Source organism: Crocodylus porosus, unplaced genomic scaffold (genome assembly GCF_001723895.1).
Source record: "Crocodylus porosus isolate Cpor-Errol unplaced genomic scaffold, CroPor_comp1, whole genome shotgun sequence".
NCBI lineage: Eukaryota > Metazoa > Chordata > Crocodylia > Crocodylidae > Crocodylus > Crocodylus porosus.
Window position 1 is genome coordinate 18,864,220 of NW_017728925.1, and position 14,368 is coordinate 18,878,587.

Sequence of the window (14,368 nt, forward strand, 5' to 3'; positions counted from 1 at the left end):
AAGGAGAGGTGACGGGACCTGAACCTGTTCAGTCTTCACAAGAGAAGGCTGAGGGGGGAATCTAGTGGCCAAACTAGTCAGAGGGGATCAGCAGGCACTGGGGGAGTCCCTGTTCCCCTGAGCACGACCAGGAGTGACCTGGAATAACAGTTACAAGCTGGCAGAGGGGAGATTCAGATTAGACATCAGGAGGCATGACTTCACTGTCAGGGCAGCTAGGATTTGGAACCAATTTCCAAGCGAAGTGATGCTGGCTCCTACCCTGGGGGTCTTTAAGACAAGGCTAGACAATCACGTTGCTGGGGTTGTTTGACCCCAGTAGTCTTTCCTGCCATGGCAGGGGGTTGGATTTGATGATCTTTTCAGGTCCCTTCCGACCCAACCTACTATGAAACTATGACGTTTGAAAGCATTGAGAAGTATTGTGTACTTTGCACTTGCAAGTGCACGGGTCTCGCTTATCAGCCCCAGCTGTCACACTCACCTGTATGCTGCATCAGGTGCAAGGGCAGAGACATCCTGCACATTGGCAGAAGATGCCTTTAACTGTCCCTGGGCTTCTGCAGATTTGTCTGAGCATATGATACCACGCTGGCCATGGCAGGGCCCAGGAAGGAGACTGAACTGGCACCAGAGCAGATTGCGTGCATCTTTTTAGAAGTCGGTAGAAATGATGACACTACAGTAGTTTTCCTTCCTAATAGTGTGTGTGTCCATGCAATAGCATCCTCAGTGACTGTGTGGACTTCCTGTAGTCCGCCACTGAACTTAGTCAGCTGGAAGTCTTCGACAATATGCGATATGGTGTGTGTTTTGTCACAATTACAGTCTGGATGGTCATGGAGACCCCAGTGGTGGAGGCTGGCTGCACACAGCTTGCCCTGTCCAGAATCTCTTCAGCAAGGCCCACTGATGGCGTGGCAGGTTGAGGCTAGGTGGGCAGACTGTGGGTCTGTGATAAGGAATCTGCTTGGTGGTGATGCCGACCTCCATTCCTCACACCAGAGGATCTCCACCACACATCCCGGTGTGGCCATTTGGGCTTCAGCGGGTGTCAGAATAATAGATTTGCAGGATTTAAGAGACCATCATACAGCAGCAGGCTTGGATTGGCATAGGTCTTCTCTAGTAGTGACCAGTTGTCAATGGTGCAGAGGCTGTGACGACAGAAGAGCTGCCACAGGGGCTGTTTTCTAGGAGTGTGTGTCCTGGGAGGTGCTGCTGCGGGGGTAAGGTGGTGACTAGGTTATGTGGGATTGTGGTGTTGGTGGTGGCCAGTGGGTTATACACAGGGGACTGGGTGGGTGAAGAAGGTGCAGGACACAAAAGCCATGACCTGAGGGAACGGCACTTGGGTGGGGTTTAGTAAAATGTCCTGTCCTGCGCCCACATGGGACCGCTGCATGTCCATGGGCACCTGCTGGAAGCGTCTCTGGCTCTTATTTGGGCAGGGCTAGGGACGTCGGTGCTGGGCCTTTGCCAGGAGTCCCCTCCAACGTAGAGATCACTTAACACAGGGGGTTTACGTCAGACTTAGGCTAAGGGAGGACTGAAGACTTGGAGTGTCCTAAGGGTTGGACACTGGGGACATGCTGGGAGGGCTTTGGCGCCCCTGTCTCTTCCCTGCAGGCACCCTTGGGCTTTGTCATGGGTATTTTGTACTGCTTGGGGAGCCCCCCAGGGGGTGTACCTTAGGCTGGGAGGAAGCCCAAGTGCTCTGGCCTTGACAGCTACGAGTCTCACCCTGCATGTCCAGGTTCCAGCCTCTGCCTGCAGCGAGTCCCGTCATCGGAGAGACGTAGCCTCCTTTTTGTGTGCTGCCTTTTCTTTATTTCCTTACCTGCTCACTAGCTGCTGCTCTGCTGTGGGGAGAGGGCCAGGCTGGGGGAAGCAAGGGCACTTATTAGTCGTTAAGGATGCAGTGACCTCGTCCTTGCTTGTCATTGATGCGCTCTGGGCCCTAGATGGCACTGGTGAGCCACGTTTGAGACTGCCTGGTCAGCCTGGTGTTTGATCCATCCATCCTTGTTATTGTCTGTACCAGGGCTGCAGAATGACACTCCGCTACCCATTTCCATGCTTATATATCCGGCATGTGCGTGCAATTGTGCTGTTTCTTTCCGTGGTAAAAGTCAAAGACAAAACCGCTTTACCCAAAGGGTGAAGATGAACAGGAGGCAGTGAGGGTTTGCACTGTACAGACCAGTGATTCTCAAAAGGGTGCTTTGGGATCCTGTTGAGGGTGTTGTGGGGTATCATGCAATATTAGTACTGTTAGATGTGCAAATGTGACAAAGTAAACCCAGATATTTCAAGTAGGAATTCATAGTCATGGTCTTGGTGAGTAGCTTGCAACAGCAAAATTGCTCTGTTATTTTTCTGTAGTAAAAAAAATGAGCAAAAACAAAGAGCTGGCATTTCCAGGGGGTGCTTTGCGTTTATCCAGGGGTGCCTTGAGTCTAAAAAGGTTAAGAACCACTGTTAGACTAATTAAATCAGCTATCGCACAGATGGGGAGGTCTCTGTATGACAGCATGAATGAACACTGATCCAACATTAACTCCAGAAAGACACAAAGGCCAGTGGCACAACTCTTAACCTCCCTGGACGCTCGCTCTATTGCTGACCTCAGGGCAGCTGTTCTTAGGCAGAAAACCTTTGAAAAAGGACTTGAATGGGAAATTGCAGAATAAGAAATCATTTGCAGACTGGATGGTGTTAAGTCTGGTTTAAACGGGGACTTTGGATTTTTATCCCGTTACCTGAATTAACTCTTATGACTCCTTTGCTTGTTGGGTTCTTTGCTTGTTTGTTTGCCTCTCCCAGTACTGCCCCTTCCTCCTCTCCCCTCTTCCTCTCCCTTTCTGCCTTCGCGTTCAGATCACTCTCTCCATCGTTCAGATCACTCTCTCCATTTTATATGCTGCTCCGTGCATGTCCTTTCACAGCATCTGATGAAGTGAGCTCCAGCTCATGAAAGCTCATGTTATACATCTCTCTAATTTAGTTAGTCTATAGGGTGCAAATCTACTCTGCCTTCTGCTTGCTTTCAGGCTAATACAACTGTGTGTCTGTGCTCGGGGATAAACAAGTCAGCAAACTGCTTCCAGAAGTTGCTTTGAAAAGGCAACTTGTCCACCAAAAACCAAGGCAGAGGAAGAGCTTTCCAGCCAGCAGCTGTGTGCACAGCTGAGGGATCAGTGCCAAGATACTGCAGTGCACGTCTCTGCTGTGTCCTGTGGGGCAGCGAGGGCATGAAGGCCAGGCCATCCCTGCTGGGGTGAAGTCCCTGAAAACAGATGGTTCAGCTGCAGCTTTCTCTTTCTGGCCAGGCAGGTGATGCCCATACAAACGGGTGTCTGCATGGCAGCATCCTTGGGTAGCATGCTGCTCCTCACCTGCGCCTGACCCCAGGGCTGCTTTCAGGGTCTCCCGGGCAAGCAGTCAAGTCCTGACAGTGAGGGTGTGAGCAGCAGTTGCAGGTTCTGCCTGCAATTGCTTCTGGAGAACGTGTTTTCTTCTGATCCCTGCAACATCCTGTTTCCAGCGCTCTCCCTGCTATGGTACTCTGCATGCAAGGCAGCTGTGTGTAGGGACCCAACCGAGGTCAAGGCTGCAGTTCTGCCTGGGGGTGATGGGGAGGGAGGGGGCTCATGCATCCCCTTTTCCTTTGTGTGTGTGTGGGGGGGTGAGTTGTAGGCTGTGCTGGCACATGGAGGCCTCCCAGGCCCCCTGGCTTGGGGCTGAGTCACCAGCCTGGATTTCACAGACATGCCAAAAACTCTCTTGCCCCCTGGCAGTTTATTTTTCAGGCGTTATCACCTCCCCCCTGCAACCCATGGCGTGCGCTCAGCCCCAGCCCACGGGCTCAGAGCTGCTTGGCCGAGGTTCAGGAAAGTTCCCTCATAATTCAGCATCAGGCGAGTCATCATTTGTTGACATTTAAAATATTATAACAGCTGGTCCTGCTTCAGCCCAAACAGTCCTGTCTGCGAGGGCATCCATCACCGTCAGTCCTGTAACTCTTCCTGTAAACGCCAGGTAAACACCGCTCCTCGTTCCCTGCTAACTGTCCCCCAGACGCTGGCAGAATATTGCACGGTTCTTATATCTGTCACTCGCCTCCCTAGCACCTACTTTTTAAAAATAAATCATCCTGCTTCAGGCTTCGGCCTGCCCGGCGCGACGTGGGCTCCCTGCTCCCTGCTAAGCGCACCTCCTGCTCTGCATCGATAATATACGATCGGCTCCCTTTCCGTGCTCATCGCGGTTAACTCTTGGCAGCCAGGCACTGCACAGGACCAGGTCTGCCTCCTCGTTCCATGGCGTTCAGGGAATGAGGACACCTTGGGAATGCTTGGTGGGTTCAGGCTTGCGTCAGTGCCCTACAGTGAGCCAGGGAAGGAAGGCAGCTCTGTCATGCTAAGCTCCAAGTGCTGCAGGTTGTGTGTTGTGGATGCTGGGCTGCCCTGTGGTTGTGCCAGCTCTGTATCAGTCCCATCAAAGCCTGTGCCCTGCCAAGGCAGGATGAGGCCTGGAAGACTAATTAATCTTGTCACACTTGCTTCCCTGGCTACACAACCTTGATTTAATCAGCAGGGAGCAAATGGTCAGTGTGTGAAGGGGACCTTCCAGGAGCAGGACTGTCTCTCTGTGGAGGGGGAAGTTGTGGTCCACGTTGGAGGGAGCCGGTTCTCTGCAGAGTTGCCTTATCCCCACTATCACTGCAGGTGTAGTGAATGGAGAGCTTCAGAGACCTGCATGAGAGAGCCCATGTTGAGGATAGTCCCCTTGGCTCCTGTTGGGAATGTGTATTGATGGTCAGGGAGCTGATGTCCCTCCAAAGACAGATTATGGCGCATCTGGTCTCCATCTACCACAAAAGCACCTAGATGTGAGACGCTTTGAGGGCTAGCCGAGGCCTAAGGTCAAGCCAGGTGACCCCGATGGCCTCTTCCTCATTTGCCCTTGGGGGCATTTTCAGCCGCAGGCTCTCTTTTGATTCCCCCTCAGTGTGGGTTTTGCCCATGCAGCCGGAGCCCTGTCTGGATCAGCTCAGTGCACCAGCTGTGACGGTGCCTCTGAGGAGGGCCGTGTTCCCTGGAGCCAAGGTTTGCCAGCAAAGGCAGGGGTCCTGAGGCTGAGCTGGAGCCAGCAGCTAGGAGGAGAAAAGCTCCCAAAGTCCTTCTGGGATTTCCTACCCAGCCAGTCCCTGTGCTCTGTGGTCAGGAAAAAGCCCCGACCATCTGAACCCGTTAGACTGCTCCAAGGGGAAGGAGGTCTGTGCTGCTTGTTGGATGGGGGGCCCAGCTGACTGCGATGGGTACTCGTTCGTGCATTACTGGAGCACAGTAATGGACATGGGCTTGTGGTGTTTGCACTGGCCTGTGTTTTGGGGCTGGGCATGACTTGTAGGACAAACCTTAGCAGCAGCAGAGCTGGCTTTGGGGTCTGGCAGGGGCCATTGTACTTCACTGGGCCCAGATCTGGCTGTAGGGAGGGCAGCCTTGGCGGCCCCCGTGGGTCCTGCTGGGTGGATATGGGGGAGCTGCAGCGAGAAGGCTGTGGAGAAGCACAGCACAGCACAGTTTGGAGGCTCCTGGGTCTGAGTGGTGACTGGGTGAGGCTGGAGGAGGGCTGGAGAGCCATGCCTTGGGCTGACGGGAGGGGACCCTTCTTCCCAGGCTGCTCTTCCCCACCCAGTGTTCCCAGCCCAGGCACTGCTGGCATATGGGAGGCAAAGGGGAGTGCTAGACTCCACTCCCTTTGTCTCAGGGACCCGGGAAACCAAGCCCTGGATCTTGGCCCGGAACAGCCAGGCCAGCCCCTGCATCCAGCTTGCTGAGGGGTGTCAGCATTGCTCCTCCTTGCCATTGCTTCCTTGAAGAGCTGGTTGGGTGCTGCCTGTGCGGGGCAGGCTGCCGGATGTGCCGCAGCATGTGTACCTGCGCCTGGTCCCTCGTGCGTGCCGCGAAAGCCTGGCGCTGGCTCCGAAGGGAAGGGTGGCCTCAGAGTGAGATGCTCATTCTTTCCGCTGGGCTGGCTGCCTGCAGCTGGCAGAGGAGATAAATCTCCCTGAGAAAACCACTTTGCTCACACAATTTCAATCCAGCAGGGCATGGTGGCATCACTCACTTCTTGTTTTATTTAGCGGATAATCTTTTATTGGACCAGTAGAGCCTTATGGGAGCACGGGCTGTTGCTGGCGCTCAGAGCAGGCCATACACCCGAGCTCTCTCTGGCTCCCAAGCAGGAGCCTGGTGAGGAAACCCATGTTTCTTGGCCACTGCCATGTTCTCAGCAGTGACGGATGCTCTGGGAGGCTGAGTTTGGGTAGAGCCTGTGGGATTGGCCCCGAGTCTGCAGTCCTTCATGTGGCCAGCCAGAGCCTGAGCCGTTTGCTGCTGTTCCCTGTTGCAGCTGCATGAGCGTGTGCTCTGCTTCTGGTCCCAACAGGCCGAGCACGCCTGCCCTCTCTCCTCTGAGCAGGCCCCCTCCGGGGACGACACACCGAGACGGAGAATTACAGCGCTTTTGCCTGTTGAGCAGGCACGCGCTGCTGAATCAATTGTCAGGCTTGGCAGGGGTCTGCTGCAGGGGGAGCGTGTCTCTGCGCGGCCGCCTGCTCCCGCGGCCCCCCTCTTGGGATCTGGATTTCAGGAACCACGAAGCGAGGCAGGAAGCCCTTGAGGACATGGAGAGCGCAGAGGGCCGTGGCTCGGGCTGTCCAGGTGCAGGCAAGCCTTCCCTTTTGATATTGAGGCTGGTGCGCAGGGTCACACAAGCTGCTGGCTCCTGCAGAAAAGCAGAGGCCCCCGTTGGTTTTGTTTTCCCCACCTGCCCATCGTGAAATGACAGGAACGTGTCCTTCCGCTCTCCAGGTGTATCTGAAGGTGGCTTCACGGCCATCTGTTCAGGCTGATTTTCAAGCCATCAGCACTTGCGGAGGCCCCGGGAGACTTGGTTCAGTGCATTCTGCAAATGTGTTTCCCCATTACGAATGTGCTGAGCCCGGGAAGGAAGATGGGCTCCCCAGGGCCTGTGCGCTGACAGGCCTCCAGCCTGAGTGCTCGCTGCTGATCCCTGCCTTTCCTTCAGCCTGCGTGCCCGCCCCACCATGGTGCCAGCCCCGGGGCAGCGTGCAAAGATGGTCTCTGCGCCGGAGGGAGGAGGCTGCAACCCCTTCATCCTCAGTAGTCACCGCTGGTTTGGAGTCTCCTGCCTGGCCTATAAGCTGCTAGGGGCAGAGGCTGCCTCTGTAGTGTTTGTGCAGCGCCCAGCTCGGCAGAGTCCTGGCCTAGGATGGCCTCGGGTGCTACGGTTGCACGAGCAGTAAGTAAGGGTAGTTCTGTCTCTGCTGGTCTGGGTGCTGGAGTCCACAGGAGCTGGGGTGCCCCATGCCTCTGGAATTGGTCCTGCTCTGTTCATGCCGTTCCCCATGGCTGAAAGGGGTAGGGAACAGGAATAGGATGCTATGTGATCAGTCTGACTGATCTGCCTCCAAGGCAGGGGGTTTTACAGCTCCTGGCAGCTGGGTGTCTCCTTCCTTCCCCCCCCACCCCCCTCCTTTCCCTTGGCATGTGTGCATATGTTGCTTTGCATGGCTCTTCTAGCTCCCCAAAAGTTAAGTCCTCCATGCCTAGAAAGTAAGGTTAGCTGGGGCAGCTTAGCCCTGAAGTGGCATTGTGGGGAGTCTCTTGGGGTCGCAACCCCTGTCTGCAGGAGGGAGCACGTGGAGAATGTGGACAGATGTGGGGTCCAGGTGGGAAGAGATTCCTCGGCCCCCTGGGGCTGGCGTGCTGGGACGGGGAACCCATCTGCTAGACTGAGAGACGGGTTGGTGACTGCTCCTCTTCATGCCTGGGGCTGCCTTGCTGTCTGCTCTGGCCTCTGGGTTATTTTGATGATCCCATTTGTAAACCAAAATCTCTCCTGGCACCTAAATGTTGCTCTTACTGTCAAGATGACTGTGTTACTTATCATATCCAGAGCCAGTTACAGAGCACCACGAGTGGGTGCTTCTCTGGGGTGCCTGTGGATGTGTGATCAGCCACCCCGTGTGGTCTTGCAACACTGGCTTGTTCCACATCCTCTCTAAGTAGGTCTGGTGGAACCCCACCTGGCCTGTCCATCTTTGCGTAATAATGCAGTGGGTTTGCTACATGCTAAAGCCCTTAAGAATCCCTCCAACAGCTTTGTCATCCAACTTGTCACTAAATGACAAGGCCATGTCACTAATGAACACATCTAGCAGTTTGAGTACTTGCAATCGCTAATTGAAAGCATTCACAATTGGGAATTAATGCGGGTTCGGCGCACGCTCTGCACTGATAAAGATTTGCCTTTCAAAGTCTACCACTTGTGAAGCTCGCAGAAGATCCCAGCCACCAAGGACCCCGTAATCATTGCACAACACTGGATGAGCTGGTTGTGTGAGGGCGCCAGTGTGTGGGGGAGGTTACCACTCTGAGGACAGAGGGTTGCCCCCAGTTTCTCCCCCAGTGCAGAATCGGGACCTAGGCTGAATCATTCTGCTGTTGCTTTTTAGCACTGTTGGGGAGACAGATTCAGAACTGGTGGTGGGGGGTGAAGGTCCCACGCAACTGCTTCCCTGTGGTGTGCCTCACTGTTGTGTTCCTGAGGGCTGGGAAGTGGTAGAGGGCCGTTCAGTAGAATCCCATCCAAACCTTAATTGCATTTTATTTTTACACACAATAACCGAATGCAGTGATTGTGCGTGTAGCTGGCGTCTGAGGAGTGTCTGGTGAGCTCGTGTGTTACTTTGCTGACGAATGAAGAGCATGTCTGTTGTATCATATACAGAATACCCATTCCTGGCCATTGTGGGGTGGCAGTAGCACGTACTGTAAGCTTTTAAGGCATTCACTCTCAATGCTAAACTTCCTGACCCAGTAACTAACACATCAGCATGAAGAGCAGGGATGCTCAGCCCTGAGGGGCCCTGAGGTTTTTTCAGGGGTGTGGTGAGGTGCCGTACAATGCTCATGCTCTTAGGTGTGCAAGCATGATTCACAAGACACACAAGAGATTTCAAATGATGTTAAAACATTTTGCTGTTTTTTAAGTTCTTTGCAACAAAATAGTTGCTTCAGTATTTTTCTGCAGTCAAAAAATGAGCAGCATTTTCCAAGAGGTGCCTCAGGTCTCATAAACAGGGGCCTGGAGTCTAAAAAGGGTGAGAACCAGTGCTCAAGGGACATGTAAATAGGACTAGAGGCCATGTGGTGGTGAAGGTCCAGTATGACTGCCCAGTCCAATAACTTTTGCCGCTGCAGTCCAAATTTGCCTTTAGAGATCTTAACTGGGATTTTCAGAAGAGCTGGGGGGATTTAAGTGCCCAAGCCATGTTGAAAGGTAATGGGTCTCAAGTATCCAGTGCTCTCGGGTTCTTGTGAAAACCCCATCCTTATAATTGAGGCACTCTGTTCTGAGAGCTTTTCACTCTGGAGGCACGTCACTGGTGGCTAAACCTTTGCTACGTCCTGCCGCTGCGGCACTGAAGCAGCCTGGCTTCAATGATCATAGGCAAGCACCTGAAGTCACTCTCTCCTCGCTTTGCTGGGACCCTCGCTCAGCAAAGTGCCTTTGTGCTGCAGAGGTTTATTGAGGGGCTGAAGTGTTCTCCCCAGCACTGCGTGGCCTTCCCGCTATGCAACCATGCAGAAGAAGTGAAGCAAACTCTCCCGGGCATAGGATCTGCCCTGAATTCCATCATGCCCTTGTGCACAGGACAGATTTGCGCTGTCTGCTGAAACGAGCCTGAAGCAGCCTAAGTAACCAGCCTCTCCATTCTCCATCACAGCCTTGGTAACCATGCCTTCACTTGCTGCTTCCCCCAGGCTAACCCACCCTGCCTGCTGTCCACTCCTCGGCACATTAATAATGCCTGTGCCAGGCGGTGGTGTGCACCCCTATGCTATTGGCTGACGCCGGCCGTAGCAGCAGTTGAATTCATTAGAACCACTGATGATCACAAGCGATGCAGAACACCACCTGCATGGGCAGCCTGTCAGGCAGGAAGGGCACGCAACATACAGCAGCTGCTTGGGGAGCCTCAAGTATCTGACATATTTTTCCTCTTCTGCAGTGTCTGTGCGCAGTCCAGGCACTTTTTTGTCTATTAGGCTGAGCACCGAGTCTCCCGGATAAGTGTCTCATCTGCCCTTTCATGTCAGTCGCTTACGCAGGCGGCTTTACATGAGCTCGTCTCCTTCTCTTTCCTGGGTGAGAATTTCACGCGACAGCCAGCTCCCTTCTCTTTCCCAGCGGTGCACAGGTGCTGCCTCACTCTTGAGCTCACCTGGGAGGGGCGTTAGCCTACGTGTGCTCAATAAGGTCACCCAGTGAAGTGGCTGCAAATCCTGGGTGGTTTGTTTGCTGCAAGCTCCAACAGGCAGGCAGGCAGGTGGAAGATCAGTGGTTTGTGAATTCAGCATGCGTGGTGCTGAACTGTGGAGCCAGCCCTGGGGCAAGGGAATTACTGATTGCCTGGGTCATGATGCCCCCGGGATTGGGCTCCAGGCTGAGTCTGTTGTGAGGTCTGTGCAAGACCTCGCAGTTGGGGTTGGTTCCTCTTTGGCACACCCATATGTCTTTGTCCTGTTGATCTGTGCTGACAAAGTGGCTGATTCTGTTTGCACAGGACCCAGCCTTGTTTGGGGTTCTGCAGTGGTGGGCTGGCCAGCCCAGTCTGCCAAACAGAAGTAATACCACCTCTGCACTGCTGCTCTCTTACACATAAGAATGGCAATAGTCTGGCTTGCACCAGCGCTGTGCTGGGAGCTCACATCGGGAGCTTAGATCCTTTCCTAATTTGCTGCCTTCCAGATGCATCACCCTTGTCTCTGTGTCCTGCATCCCCTGTCCCACTTGCCCAAACTTGCTTTATTTGAATATGTCAACCTGCTAAGCAGTCTAAGTCATTCTCTGACTACCCCTTCCCCATCCTTCGTTGCCTCTCTGCTAGTTTTTATTCAACATTTCCATCAATAATCTGGGAGGGAATACCACACCCTGGCTGAGAACAGTGTTGTTGGATGATGTCTTCCCATTGCCAACCGCAGTTGAGATCTGTCAGTCAGTGGGTTCTCAGCCTTTTTGACATGTACTCTGTTGATAGTATGCAGTGCTAATTTTTTAATCAAAATGTCATGCAGTATTGGGTGAAATCCCTTACGGAAGTCTTAAGTTCAGTATACCACATCTACCAAGTAGTTCCTTGTATCAATCCAATTTACAGTCTTAAATGATGAGACCAAGCATATTTGACAAGACCAATTTTCCATAAATCCTTTCCCATAACACTGGTGTTCATTATATTCCTGCACTTTAATTCTTGATCCACTGAATATGGTATCGGCATTTCCATGGTTTTGCCTGATTGAGGTTTTAACAAGGCCTTGAAGAATGACATTAGTTTCCAGGTGTCACTGAGGAGTCCCAGCTTGGCCATCCTAGACTCTCATTGCCTAGCTGACGGCTGAATCACGTTGCCAGCCTGCAGGCCTTGTGCCGTCATCCACTATACCCAGGTTCCTCTCTCCCGTGGTTACCAACCTGGGAGCTGCCAGCTTATCCTGAAAGGTCTCGGGTTTACTCTGCACTGTTTTACTGCTGCATTTCATTACATCTCTACCCCAGCCTGCAGAATTATCTCATTCATCTTGTAGGTTAATTACAGGAATGCCTCATTCTTGCTCTCAGATAACCTGGGCCTCTTCAGTGTCAGCAAGACCTCCCGACTTTGTTCACCTGCTGGGTTCATAAGCACGTACCTGGTTCCAGCAGTCGTCTGACTAATGAAAATAGGACTGGTCCCAAAACTCGTCCCTGAGGTACAGTGGCAACTCCCTGATAACTCCCCTTTCAATGTGACCCATTGCAGTTTCCCCTTTAAATAGGTCTTTATTCACCTTACTGTTTTAGTATTAATCTCCATCTTCTCCCCCTCAGATAATAATTTCCCAGGAGGCTGAGTATTGAAAGCTTTCCTTAAATCTAGATGGATTAGACTACTGCATTGCCCTTATCTAAGAAGTCAGCTGTCCTGTCATAGGGGGATATTGGCCGAGTCTGATGTGGTCTTCCGTGCATAAAATGATGTTGCAGTTTATCCTATTTTTCCGTTTCCTTCCCAGCATGGACAAAACCCCGTTACCAGAGCAAGAGCAGCCCCTCATGCCTTGCCTGCTGCAAATGGTTGGCTGCACAGGCTGTGCCAGCCTTGAATCTTGGGAGCTGTTTGTAAAGCTGCTGGAGTCTTTCTCTGGAATGGTGCAGGTGTGAATCCTAGGAGCTGCAGGAAAAGAGCGCGGGGCCTGCTGGCTCTTTGACAGTCTGTTGGAAGGGCTTGGTGGAGGTTGCCCATTGGCCTTTCCCAGTCTGTCCCACCCATCACAGTGCTGGTTTTCCTGCTGCAGGGGTTAAAAACCACTCATCTAGAGGGCACACTGGAGCCTTATTTGTTCTTCCCAGCCCTTTTGGAGTCATTGGGTGCCCTGGGGAGATGAGTGCCCTTTGTTGGGTTGGGGCATTACGGATGGAGCTGGGGGAAGTTGACGTTCTGCTTGCATCGATGCGAGAAGCACCATGCTCTGTGCTAGGCGTGCCAGTGAACAGGGCAGAGCTGTTTTCCCCCAGTGCATCTGCAGAAGGACTCTGGGCATTTCCAAGGGCCGGTGATGGGGATACAGCCATCTCCCACTGTGGCACCATGCTACTCCCATGCTTGGGGCAGGCATGGATGTGGGTTGGTGTAACTCACGCTAGCCCCAGGCAGGGCTAGATGCTGGGGTTGTTAGAAGGCCAGTGCCTGGCCTAACTAGCCCAATATAGGCAGTGCTGGGGGAGGATTTAGGGAGATGCTTTTACAGACCCAGGGGCCCTTGGGTGGAGGGTGAGAGTAGCAGAACAGCCCCCCGATCTGAGACTTGTTCTGGGGAGCAGAGGAATACAATACAAGCTGCTTCGCAGTGGGGAGTGGAAGAGCTCTCTTGTGTCAGATACAGCGTGTGACCTGGAAAGCCCAGTTCGACCCCTTGACAGTATGGTGCAGGAGCGTGCTTGCAAATATGATGTGACAGCGCGAGGCATGCGGAGATGGTTACCAGCTGTCGGGGCTTTGCTGGGTAGCGCCGGCCGAGGAGGGAACTTCCCAATCGCAGATGGGTTTGTGAGGGGAGAGGAAGGACCCGCACATGGGCAGAGCAAGGCGCCAGCATGTGCCTGCACATATGTGCCACGCAACGAGATTTCATTGCTAGGACAACCTGTACAGGCATGGGGGAAGCAAGACATCTTTGTGTGCACACCCCTCACAGACATGCATGCACCCTGACACACATGCAGATGTGTGCAATGACATCTCCCTGCCAGAGCAGAGACATACCTGCAGGTACCTTTGCCCCAGCTGCTGGCATGTGTGTTTGTGCTGTCTGGGCTGCATGCTTTTACCTGGTAGAGGAAGACAGCTTTCTGCGGGACAGGGTCCTTGAGCCCACTCTTCTGGCTGGGAGCAACCATGCTGGATCCTAGACCCCATTTGCTTCTCAGTAGTAATTTAATACCTCCACTTTCCATTTAATCTATGTGATGATCTCCCTAATATTTTCATTATGGTGGTTCAGGGCTGGCCTCTGCCATCCTCACTCAGGTTGAGCTCCCATTGATACCTGCTGGCGACAGTGCCAAATCCTTCAGTCCTTCCTTGAGCAAAAGTCGGTGCTTGGCAAATGTGCTTTAACTGAATCTCAACAGGAGTTTGACACTGTCTTATCTCTGAGAGACCAGATTCTGGGATGCTTTCCTCCTCTTGCCCCATGTGACCCAGGCTGTTGGCGTATAAGGCACCCTGTATGGAGCAGCCTGTGTTTTGGGTATCTGTTGTAAAACCGTCGGAGCAGCCTAGAGCTGGATTGATGGCTTCAGCGCTGTAGTGAAAGCATCCTGCTAGATGGACATGAGCTGTCTGTCACTTCCATCTCCTGGGAGAAGTGTCCTGTAGTCTCAGCTCCTCTTTGTGCTGCCCTACAGAGGCTCCCTCCAGCTGTTGGACTCCCTGCGGTCACATTCAGTCCTGTGTCATCCTGCGGCTCACCTGTCAGCACTATGGTTCATGGGCTTTGGTTTTTGGCACATCTGGGGTGGCTGCTCTGCAAGCCTCGGCTGTTCTGCATAAGGATTTTGGAGATAAGTTGTTGCCCGTTTGCGATGCTTCCTCTTGCCCTTTGCCTGGAGTCTCCATGTCAATGTGCTCATTGCTTTGTGACACTGAATAGGCAGAGCGGAGGCAGTGCTCCTCATGGAAAGTCCACAGGGTAGCATGTGTGAATGCTCCTTGTTGGCCGGC